This window comes from Salvelinus alpinus, chromosome 12 (genome assembly GCF_045679555.1).
Source record: "Salvelinus alpinus chromosome 12, SLU_Salpinus.1, whole genome shotgun sequence".
Lineage (NCBI taxonomy): Eukaryota > Metazoa > Chordata > Actinopteri > Salmoniformes > Salmonidae > Salvelinus > Salvelinus alpinus.
Window position 1 is genome coordinate 48,843,611 of NC_092097.1, and position 13,039 is coordinate 48,856,649.

At 43.5% G+C, this 13,039-nt stretch overlaps 1 long non-coding RNA gene across 1 annotated transcript; it reads left to right on the top strand.

The window, feature by feature from the left end:
• The first annotated feature begins 10,355 nt into the window (after positions 1 to 10,355).
• LOC139536295 (uncharacterized) lies at positions 10,356 to 11,804 on the top strand. The gene is made up of 2 exons (XR_011667285.1): positions 10,356 to 10,587; positions 11,281 to 11,804. It is a non-coding gene; the product is annotated as an uncharacterized lncRNA (long non-coding RNA).
• The last annotated feature ends 1,235 nt before the right edge of the window (positions 11,805 to 13,039 follow it).

Here is a 13,039-nt window from a genome sequence, read left to right on the forward strand (position 1 = left end):
GACAACCTATTGAAGTGCAGCTCAGAGTAAATATTTATTGCATTTTCCTTTTCCAAATGGGCGGTAATTTAGAATGCATAGAATACTGTATTTACAATAGCACAGCTTCTCCCTTTGTTCCTCAGTCTTCCCACTCTTTCACTCAAACCCAACCCCCTTTCTTTTGTGTAACCAGCTGTCATATCTGCTCCGTCCGCTAGGGACGTTTTCCTTTATGACGTAATTTGTAATCAATGTATGGTTCATTCTGTGTATATGTAATTCTGTGTGATTACTTAGGTATTTAGTAAATAAATAATTAAACCCAATTTTGTATTGCTGATTCAACTTGTTAGCCAGGGTTCGTGAAGATAACCAAGAATTCTACGATGTTCAGATGAGACTGAAATAAGGTGACGATTAATATTGACTGCTATTGATGTAAAATATTACTTGGTCTTTCAGAGTTTATTCGGAAGATAAAGCTCTATAAACACTCTTTCGTGGTGCCCCGACTTTCTAGATAATTACATTTACAAGATTAGCTCAATCAGGTAATATTAATTACAGAGAAAGGATTTTATAGAATAGCATGTCATATCACTTAATCCGGCATAGCCAAAGAAACGACAGTACTCTGGTGTTCAATGCTGAGCTGTAGTCAGTGAACAGCATTCTTACATAGGTATTCCTCTTGTCCAGATAGGGTAGTGTGCAGTGTGATGCCGATTGCATCGTCAGTGGACCTATTGGGGCGGTATGCAAATTGGAGTAGGTCTAGGGTATCAGGTAGGATGGAGGTGATGTGATCCTTGACTAGTCTCTCAAAGCACTTCATGATGACAAAAGTGAGTGCAACGGGGCGATAGTCATTTTGCTCAGTTACCTTAGCTTTCTTGGGGACCGAAACATTGGTGACCATCTTGAAGCATGTGGGGACAGCAGACTGGGATAAGGATTAATTGAATATGTCCGTAAACACACCAGTCAGCTGGTCTGCGCATGTTTTGAGGACACGGCTAGGGATGCTGACAGGGCCGGCATTCTTGCGAGGGCTAACACGTTTAAATGTTTTACTCACGTTGGCCACGGAGAAGGAGAGCCCACAGGCTTTGGTAGCGGGCCGTGTCAGTGGCACTGGATTGTCCTCAAAGCGAGCAAAGAAGTTGTTTAATTTGTCTGGGAGCAAGACATCGATGTCCGCGATGGGGCTGTTTTTCATTTTGTAATCCGTGATTGACTGTAGACCCTGCCACATACGTCTCGTGTTTGAGCCATTGAATTGCGACTCTACTTTGTCTTTATACTGACGCTTTGCTTGTTTGAGTGCCTTGCGAAGGGAATAGCAACACTGTTTGTATTCGGTCATGTTTCCAGTCGCTTTGTCATGATTAAAAGTAATGCTTCACGATTTCAGTTTTGCGCGAACGCCGCCATCAATCCACGGTTTCTAGTTAGGAAAAGCTTTAATAGTCACAGTGGGTACAACATCGCCGATGCACTTGATAATAAACTCGCTCACTGAGTCAGCGTATACATCAATTTTAATGTCTGGGGCTATCTGGAACATATCCCAGTCCACGTGATCGAAGCAATCTTGAAGCATGGAATACGATTGGTCAGACTAGCGTTGGATAGACCTGAGCACTGGTATTTCCTGTTTCAGTTTCTGTCTATAGGCTGGGAGCATGTCAAGAGAATTTTCAATCCCAATGATAATAACTAACAATCAATAAGCTTTGACCAATCCCCGAGGTTTGTAAGACCCTGGGTTTAATAATAATTAGACAAAGACTCAGCTTATGCAAAAGGTTCGTACAGTTTATTCACGAGAGCGCTCTGAAGTCCATAATACAAAGACATCCATTTTATAACTCACTCCATATTTACGCACATACATACACACGAACAGTAGATATCCTACGCACATACATACACACGGACAGTAGGTGAGTTGTATCCACTGTTTATCACTACCAAGCCGACAGTTCCATTCCCCTGAGATTAGAGGAACCTTGAAAGGACTTGTAAGGACTCCCTGTCCTGTCATAAGTTTCTCATAGTTCTAGCCAGGTCGGGTCAAACACAGTTGAATTGTTCTCGGTATTTTCTTAGACACACACACACACACACACACACACACACACACACACACACACACACACACACACACACACACACACACACACACACACACACACACACACACACACACACACACACACACACACACACACACACACACACACACACACACAAGACAGAGAGGGAAAGAGCACTGGGGGAGACTGCAGGTCAAAGTGAAACAGGATGACCAGTAGAGGGCGTTGCAGGAGCAGATGTGACAGTCACACCCTGATCAGTTTCACCTGTCTTTGTGCTTGTCTCCAACCCCCTCCAGGTGTAGCCCATCTTCCCCATTATCCCTTGAGCATTTATACCTGTGTTCTCTGTCTGACCCCAAGCCTGCCTGCCATCCTGTACCTGCCTGACTCTGACCTGATTACGAGCCTCTGCCTGTCCTCGACCTGCCCTTTGCCCCGTGTTATAATAAATTATTGAGAACTGTATTATGCGCCTCCTGCATCTCGGTCATATCCTGAATCATGATAGGTTCAGAGAATTAATCTAGTACTGAAAGCATAAGCTACAGCTAGTTAGCACTGCAGTGCATTAAATGTGGTGAGTAGTTGACTCAAAGAGAGAGAAAGACAATAGTTGAACAGTTTTGAACAAATTAAAGCAAGAGAGAAATAGAGAGATTTCATCATTTTTTTTCAATTTCAGTTTCACTTACTTAGCTGGCAAATACAGCTAGCTAGTTTAGCCTACTGAAACACCCTGCTCAAACAGAGGGATGCTATGTTAGCTAGCTGGCTATGACTTTCCAACACGACACTGGATCTCTTCCAAGTAAAGGTAAGCTCTTGGTATTACGAATTTATTGCCATCGGGGCCTACCGTTGTAACTGCTTACTGACTGTACACTAATGTTACTGCATGGGTCAGCGGTTTAAGGCACTGCATCACAGTGCTAGAGGCATCACTACAGATCCTGGTTTGATTCCAGACTGTATCACAACCGGCCGTGATTGGAAGTCCCATAGGGCGGCGCAAAATTGTCCCAGAGTGGTTAGGGCTTGGCTGGGCTAGGCCGTCATTGTAAATAAGAATTTGTTGTTAACTGATTTGCCTAGTTAAATAAAGGTTAAATAAATAATAGTTATATTAGCTATGCTGACTCTGATGTTACATTAGCTAATATGGTGACAACGATGTAGGCTGTTTGTAGAGCTATGGCTTGGAAAGTTTTTTTTGCCTGGTCACATACATTGAAGTCCACAAGCGAAAGGAAGAGAAGGAATACAACGTGGCTGTTATGAGAGTGAACTGTGTTTACGCGTGATCAGGGGTGTATTCATTCCGCCGATTCTGTTGAAAATGTTTTCTTAAACGGAAGCAAGCGGAACAAAACAGGGATAAATATACTTGAATTTGTTCAATAGAAAATCTATTTTGCAACTGTTGGACACCCTATATCAGCTAGATGCAGGCAAGAGTGTGCAAGGCGGTATTGAATGTAACTGTCTGTCACTTCAAATTTGTCTCACGACCTGTGTGTACCTACGTTGTAAACTGTCATTCATAGACTAGGTTGTAGCGCACAGACACACACATACCTAACCCCTATATGACTGAAGACAATCCAACACACATTTTTTACATTTACATTTTAGTCATTTAGCAGACGCTCTTATCCAGAGCGACTTACAGTAGAGTGCATACATTTTATTACATTTTTACATACTGAGACAAGGATGGCCAAACCCTCCCTAACCCGGACGACGCTATGCCAATTGTGCGTCGCCCCACGGATCTCCCGGTTGCGGCCGGCTGCGACAGAGCCTGGGCGCGAACCCAGCCCAGCCTGGGCGCGAACCCAGAGACTCTGGTGGCGCAGCTAGCACTGCGATGCAGTGCCCTAGACCACTGCGCCACCCGGGAGAGGACACACTTATATCCCATTAGGCCGTCAACCCACGCAGCCAATTCAATCTAAAAACAGGTGATATTGGCCAAATTAGCCACATTTACGTGTCCTTAAACACAGTCTAAAGCAGGGGTGTCAAACTCAAATACCCAGTGGGCCAAAATGTAAAACCTGAACAAAGTCGCGGGCCAACATTGAACAAATGAACCTTTTAATATGGACCCAAACAAGTTTTGCTTTAACATTGAATATGGAACAAGCATCGCTTATTACCATACAATATATAATTTAATAGTGGAGACATGCAAAATCGAATTTCAAATGAAAAAACACATCAATGGCATTCATTTATTAAATAAATAAAATGTAAATAAAAATCGTATGCCTCTTTTCTATTTGCAGCCTTCTGATTTAAATACCAAAATAAACTTTTTCCAGATGCGTCGCAGCTCTCATCCACAGCGAGGGAGAACGCAACGAAATCTTTTCCCTTTTCCATCAGCTGGTCATAAAGATTGGTGGCAAGATCACATGTGCGATCAGCTACTGTGTTCCTGCTCAGGCTCACGTTTGAAAATGCTTGCTTTTTCTCTGGGCATACGAGGTCACAAACTTTCATCATGCACTTTTTCACGAACTCTCCCTCATTAAAGGGCCGGGCTGATTTTGCGATCTCTGCTGCCACTATATAACTAGCCTTTACAGCAGCCTCACTTTGTGATGTGGCTTTTTTGAACATATTCTGTTGTGAAACCAAACTTCTTTTCATCTCCTCTACTTTCTGGCTCCTTTGAGTCATGTCCATGTCCTTGTATTTGTCATGGTGTTTCGTTTCATAGTGTCGTCTAATGTTGTACTCCTTACTTACAGCCACGTTGACTCCACAAACAAGACAAACAGGTTTGTCTTTTACATATGTAAACAGATATTCTGCTTCCCACTTGTCCAGAAAGCTCCTGTTTTCTGCCTTTCTTTTCGCCATTTTTGGGAAGGGATAGCGCGCTGACAGTTGTAGCGTCTATGTTGCTATGACTACTGTCACAGAGGAGAGGGCGTTTCTGGGTCCTGTCCTGATTGGCGCGCGAAAACAACAGCAGAGCATTATGGGATTCGTAGTATTAGCGGTGAATGCGCTGTATAATACCGGCGGGCCAGCTCTAGTAGTAATTTGGTATTGTCTCGCGGGCCAAATATAATTACCCCACGGGCCAAATTTGGCCAGAGTTTGACACCCATGGTCTAAAGGCTTCACTAATTTCAAAAACACTATTCCTTGTGTTCTGATGTGTACCATATGCACAATTTTATAGCCTATTGTTTTATTGGTGTTTACTTTCATAAAACAATAATTGTCCACCTCACGGTTCAGCTGTCACAGATTTGAGCACTAGATGGGGCCAACGAACATGGTAGCCTCTCCTCAAGAGCCGACAAAACTTTGCAGGTTTCTACTTTTTCTAGTGTTTTTTTCTCGTGTTTTTCCCAAATGTTCTGACTCAGTTTGTTTCATACATTACAGTTGTAAATATTATTATTATTATTATTGTTTATTTTTAACCTGCACTGTTGGAACTTAAGAATTTCACTGTACTGTGCAATTACATCTGCGACCATGTGCATGTGACTAATAAACTATCTAAAGGGAAGAGAAGCTTAGGCCTACCCCCAGAAAGAGAGAGAGATGCGGCGTTCATTTATTGTTACTTGTCAGAGAGGCTACAGGCATACAGAAGAAGTCTAATTTGTTAATTTTGTAATATAATAGTTTTTTACAAAGATAAGCATTATACTGTTAGATTAAAGGAGTAACTCTGGTAGGCCTAAAACATTATCCCTCACCTCAAGTTCAACTGTGGGAGTCAGTTGGAGGTCCGGGGCACACTGCGTTCATATCATAGGCCTTCAGTATAATAAGCTAATAGCCACACCATACCCAACCTTCACAAATCTTTATCAGGGTAATATCAAAAGTCAAGCCATCGTTTACAGGGAAATACAAGCAGGATATTATACAGTGCATTTGGAAAGTGTTCAGACCCCTTGACCTTTTTCACATTTTGTTACGTTACAGCCTTATTGTAAAATGGATTCAATTGTTTTTTCCCCTCATCAATCTACAAATTCTACCCCGTACTGACAAAGCAAAAACTGGATTTTATTATCATTATTTTAATTTTAGAATAAGGACGTAAACGTAACAAAATGTGGAAAAGTGAAGGAGTCTGAATACTTTCCGAATGCACTGTATGCAGGATCCGAATGCACTGAGATTATGTCGAGGCACAGATCTGGGGAAGGGTACTAAATAAATTCTGCAGCATTGAAGGACAAGGACACAGTGGCCTGAAAACATTCTTAAATGGAAGAAGTTTGGAACCACCGAGACTCTTCCAAGAGCTGGCCACCCAGCCAAACTGAGCAATCGGGGGAGAAGGGCCTTGGTCAGGGAGGTGACCAAGAAACCGATGGTCACTCTGACAGAGCTCCAGGGTTCCTCTGTGGAGATGGGAGAACCTTCCAGAAGGACAACCATTTTTGCAGCACTCCACCAGTCAGTCCTTTATGGTAGAGTGGCCAGACGGAAGCCTCTCCTCAGTAAAAGGCAAATGACAGCCCGCTTGGAGTTTGCCCAAAAGCACCTAAAGACTCTCAGACCAGGAGAAACAAGATTCTCTGGTCTGATGAAACCAAGATTGAACTCTTTGGCCTGAATGCCAAGCGTCACGTCTGGAGGAAACCTGGCACCATCCCTAAGGTGATGCATGGTGCTGGCAGCATCATACTGTGGGGATGATTTTCAGCGGCAGGGACTGGGAGACTAGTCAGGATCGAGGCAAAGATTAACAGAGAAAAGTACAGAGAGATCTTTGATGAAAATCTCACCTTCCAACAGGACAACGACCCTAAACACACAGCCAAGACAACACAGGAGTTGCTTCGGGATGTCCTTGCTTCTGAATGTCCTTGAGTGGCCCAGCCAGAGCCCAGACTTGAACGCGATCGAACATCTCTGAAAATAGCTGTGCAGCAATGCTGACAGAGTTTTAGAGGATCTGCAGAGAAGAATGAAAGAAACTCCCCAAATACAGGTGTGCCAAGCTTGTAGTGTCATACCCCAGATGACTCGAGGCTGTAATCACTGCTAAAGGTGCTTCAACAAAGTACTTGGTAAATTATTCTAATAGTTTTTTTTTTCATTTAACATTTATTTAACTAGTCAAGTCAGTTTTAAGAACAAATTCTTACTTACAATGACGGCCTACCCTGGCGACGCTGGGCCAATTGTGAACCGCCCTATGGGACTCCCAATCACGGCCGGATGTGATACAGCCTGGATTTGAATCAGGAACTGCAATGACGCCTCTTGCACTGAGATGCAGTGTCTTAGTCCACTGCGCCACTTGAGAGTAAAAGGTCTGAGTAGTTATGTAAATATGATATAAAAAAATTATAATTCAATACATTTGCAAAAAATTCTAAAATCCTGTTTTGCTGTGTCAGTAGGGGTATTGTGTGTAGATTGATGAGGGGAAAAAACAATATAATACATTTTAGAATACGCTGTAACGTAACAAAATGTGGAAAAGGTCAAGGGGTCTGAACACTTTCCAAATGCACTGTATATAAACTCAGCAAAAAAAGAAACATCCCTTTTTCAGGACCCTGTCTTTCAACGATAATTCGTAAAAATCAAAATATCTTTCCTAACCAGCACTGTTCCCATGCTTGTTCAATGAACCTTAAACATTTAATGAACATGCACCTGTGGAATTGTCATTAAGACACTAACAGCTTACAGACGTTAGGCAATTAAGGTCACAGTTATGAAAACTTAGGACACTAAAGAGGCCTTTCTACTGACTCTGAAAAACACCAAAACAAAGATGCCCAGGGTCCCTGCTCATCTGTGTGAACATGCCTTAGGCATGCTGCAAGGAGGCATGAGGACTGCAGATGTGGCCAGGGCAATAAATTGCAATGTCCGTACTGTGAGACGCCTAAGACAGAGCTACAGGGACACAGGACGGACAGCTGATCGTCCTCGCAGCGGCAGACCACGTGTAACAACACCTGCACAGGATCGGTACATCCGAACATCACACGTGCGGGACAGGTACAGGATGGCAACAACAACTGCCCGAGTTACACCAGGAACACACAATCCCTCCATCAGTGCTCAGACTGTCCGCAATAGGCTGAGAAAGGCTGGACTGAGGGCTTGTAGGCCTGTTGTAAGGCAGGTCCTCACCAGATATCACCGGCAACAACATCGCCTATGGGCACAAACCCACCGTCGCTGGACCAGACTGGACTGGCAAAAAGGGCTCTTCACTGACGAGTCGCGGTTTGGTCTCACCAGGGGTGATGGTCGGATTCGCGTTTATCATCGAAGGAATGAGCGTTACACCGAGGCCTGGACTCTGGAGCGAGATCGATTTGGAGGTGGAGGGTCCGTCATGGTCTAGGGCGTTGTGTCACAGCATCATCGGACTGAGCTTGTTGTCATTGCAGGCAATCGCAACGCTGTGCGTTACAGGGATGACATCCTCCTCCCTCAGTTGGTACCCTTCCTGCAGGCTCATCCTGACATGACCCTCCAGCATGACGATGCCACCATCCATACTGCTCGTTCTGTGCGTGATTTCCTGCAAGACAGAAATGTCAGTGTTCTGCCATGGCCAATGAAGAGCCCGGATCTCAATCCCATTGAGCACGTCTGGAGACCTGTTGGATCGGCGGGTGAGGGCTATGGCCATTAACCCCAGAAACGTCCGGGAACTTGCAGGTGCCTTGGTGGAGTAGTGAGGTAACATCTCATAGCAAGAATGGGCAAATCTAGTGCAGTCCATGAGGAGGAGATGCACTGCAGTACTTAATGCAGCTGGTGGCCACACCAGATACTGACTGTTACTGTTGACCCCCCCTTCCTTTGTTCAGTGACACATTATTCAATTTCTGTTAGTCACATGTCTGTGGAACTTGTTCAGTTTATGTCTCAGTTGTTGAATCTTGTTATGCTCATACAAATATTAACACATGTTAAATTTGATGAAAATAAACGCAGTTGACAGTGAGAGGACGTTTCTTATTTAGCTGAGTTTATATATAAAAAATATGTTCTATATGTTTTCTGCATATAGAATACTAATCCGAGTGTAGACGAGCAACTGAAACACAAAATGAGTCTGATGCCGAGCAGAAATGACAGCAGAGCAGACAGGCCTGTTGCCCTAGCGACTCTAGACTCCAGACAGACACTGTGTGTACACGCTTCAGAGCAAGTACTGTTCTCCCTTCAGACAAGCATGTGTCAAAACTTTTTTCATTTTCACAATGTCTCTTGTTCACATTCATTTGTAAATGTCCAAGCTCCTACCTATATATGTATAACTTTATGAGCTGGATTACTGTCTTTGCGCTCGCTAGCACATTTAGCTAGCAGCCTCTATGGAACTTCGCTATTACTTGTGCTAAGTTTGTTAGCATTCTGGTAACAGATGCCCAATGGTTATTTTTCCGTTCTTTTGGCGCCCCCTTGTGTACTAAAATATAAATCCCCGGATAAGAGAAGGACGATATGAAGTTATGAAAATCTGGAAATCACCCAACCCTAGTCTTAGTACTCCATCCCTCTCTCGCTCTGTCCTACATCCCATCCCTCCATCTCTCACGGTGGTGTAAACTGTTTTCTTCAAGTCAATCGCTCCCTGAGCCCTCCCTCCCTGCCTCTCTCTGTCTCTCTCTACCCTCTCCCTACATCCATCCCTCATTAGGAAATGCTCGAAACACACACACACACACACACACACACACACACACACACACACACACACACACACACACACACACACACACACACACACACACACACACACACACACACACACACACACACACACACACATTTGAACTTGCTAGTGTGTGCAAAACATTTGATCCTGTGTGATGAAGTTCTTTGCTAAAACTATATTTTACTGAATAGTAATAATACATGTATTATGAACTGAAATGTAAGAATCATATTTCCAGATATTCCTTTACTGGCACCTAAATCAGCTCAGCAGGACAGAATGGTTTTCAGTCAGAAAAAGGATCTCAGTAATAGTGTGACTTCGCTCTTATAGAGGAGAGAAAGTCTGTTTGCTGTTGTTTTGTCCTGAAGAATGTTAAGTTTCATTTCCTGATTTTATTTTGAATTGAATTGGACCAATGACTGCGGAGTTCATAAGCGGGAACAGACAGCTGACTCGACTCGTCCAATGAAGGAACAGAGCCTCTGAGAGTGAAGAGAAGCAGAAACAGAGACAGACCCAGACATTGGATCAACCGAATCACGCATCAGCTCATCCCCCCACACACATACACCCCACCACCCCCCTTCCTTGCCTCAACACGTTATAAAGTCAGATGCTCTATTGAGAAGCAACACAACATTTCTCCTGACTGGAAAAACATAAAGACTTAATAAACTGTTTTGATCTTCATTCAGTTCATTCTAGTCGACAGATTGACATTCAGTAATCTTTAGAAGAGAAGCTTCACTGTGTTTCTACAGCCTGAGGAGCTACTGAAGAACATCTGACTGATATATTACAACAGCAGGAGACTCCTCACAGGTGCGTCTTCAATTTGAGGGACTATACTACTGATTCAATTTTTCAATTCAATTTTATTTTATATAGCCCTTCGTACATCAGCTAATATCTCGAAGTGCTGTACAGACACCCAGCCTAAAACCCCAAACAGCTAGTAATGCAGGTGTAGAAGTACTACTGACTAATACTACTGATTTACTGTTTCTACTGTGTTCTATTGTATTCTATTAGAATCACAGATGTCTATACTGGGTATCCACAACAACTGCTACCCAGCCCAATATTATGGCAGTCCTCTGCTCTAACCTCTGTTTGTGCATGTGTGTCTGTCGGAGGGGTTGAGATAAACGGAAGCTGAATTTCTGTTGGACGTTGTGTACAATTGGACAATAAAAACAGCTTATCTTATCTAATAAAGATAAGTCAACGTGATTATGGTGATTGAAGTTAGTCTATTCCACTCTATATAACTGACTGTTCACCACAGAATGAGAGAACGTCCTGACTTCAAACTGAACACTAAAAACACCCATAATTTAAATTAAAATTGTCATAATTCCAGCATGATAGTGAGAGAGAAGGTTAATTGATGTTCCTCCTATTCAGTCATGACGCTCTCTCTCTCTCTCTCTCTCTCTCTCTCTCTCTCTCTCTCTCTCTCTCTCTCTCTCTCTCTCTCTCTCTGGGTCGGTGGACATCGGGCTGTTCCACCAGCATCTAAGCGGGGGGTCACATGTCAGGGGACCCGGCGTGGGCGCCAGCATCGAGGCATCCAATCGGGACGGAGTCAAGTTGATGGCAAGAGCCCAGGTTCTAACGCTGTCTCAAGGCGAAGGGAAGGGGAGGACCAGGGTGGGGCTGGCGTTCGACACGGGCGTGGGAATTGGTCCAGAAGGGCTGGAGGCAAAGGTGTTGGGGACCGGGCTGAGGCTGGGGCCAAGACCCACTGTGTCTCTGGTGGGAAATGAACTGGAGTGTTCTGTCATGTAGACTTTGGTTGTGTCCTAAATTGTACACTATAGTGCACTACTTTTGATCAGGAATCATAGTGCACTATATAGGGAATAGGGTGGGAATGCACCCTGTGTTCTTTCATGGAGTCGGTAATGTACACTGTTTCTGGAACAGCTGGCAACCTGAAGGGTATCACTTCACTCTGGACAATGTTGCGTGTTGGAGCATGTTGGGGTCGAAATGGTTGAACCTAAATGTATAATAAAATCAAGAGTTTTTACATATTAAGAGTCTGGCCTACTTTTACTGATGTCTTTTAGCATTCAGGAGAGGGAGAGCGGAGAAAGAGTGTGGGGATAGGAGGTGAGAGGGGAGTGAGAGGAGAGCGATGGGACTGGACTGAGAGAGGAGGGCGAGTAAGGATACACAGTAATATGATGTCACAGTCATAGACATAGATTTTACTGTATATACATCATTGATCCAGTGGTGTGTATTCATGGTTAACAAGGGAACACAGATGTCCCCAAATACAGTACATGGAGACTGTTTAGTGCCAAAAGTAATACAGGGTGGGGGGGGGGGGGGGCTATCTGTTGTTCCATGTAGTGAATCTGTTATTCAATCCATTTGTATGGGCCAAACATTTTTTTCATCAAATACATAAAAAAAAAAAGATCCTTCAAGGGGTCTTAAAATTCAAAATCAAATCAAATTCAAAATCAAATAGCTAAATGATCCTTGGTATGGCCTTTTCAAATCAATTCCATAATTTCGATACATCCTGACAAAATATACCATATTACTGGCCTGCTAATGTGCCTGGACTAGAGGTCTTCACGGGACCAAAACGGAACTGGGGCTTTCCCACCCAGTCCCGATATGCATAAAACAGTTTGTTTAATATAGAGATCTGTTTCAAACAGACCCAAGGACAACTGGACTCGTTCCTAGAGACTTGGGTGGATCCAGACCCGGTCCGATCCGTATGAGGGAAGAAAGCAGAAAAGTCATTTTTAAGACACTTTATTAACCAGAGCTGATAAAGAGGAGAGGAGTGAGAGAAATACAGAGGGGCCGTACCATAGCCACAGGAAGTAGGTGTTCTGAGAGTGCAGGAGCACCCCCTGAAAAATCTGATTGAAAAATATAATATTAATAAAATATATATATATTTTTCTCACAAAAGTAGTGCACTGGGCCTTTAGTTGTCTTGTATTAGCTGACCATAACTATGCAAATCGCAGCCCCCCCCCCCCCCCCCACCCACTACTTCCCACTGTTATGGGCCATACTGTGAACGAGTGCTGCCTGGTCTCATAGACTAGACGTTGCATTACATTATATGTCTATACTGTATTCTATTCTAAAATCTGATTTGATTTGACATAGTAAATGGAAATCCGGAACACATTAATTAGTATGTATGATATGTTACGTTTGGTATGGTTACATAAGACAGATGGTTACTTAAAGCAAAAATTAAAGTAGGGTGGTTGGTCAGGGTGGATGGGTAGGG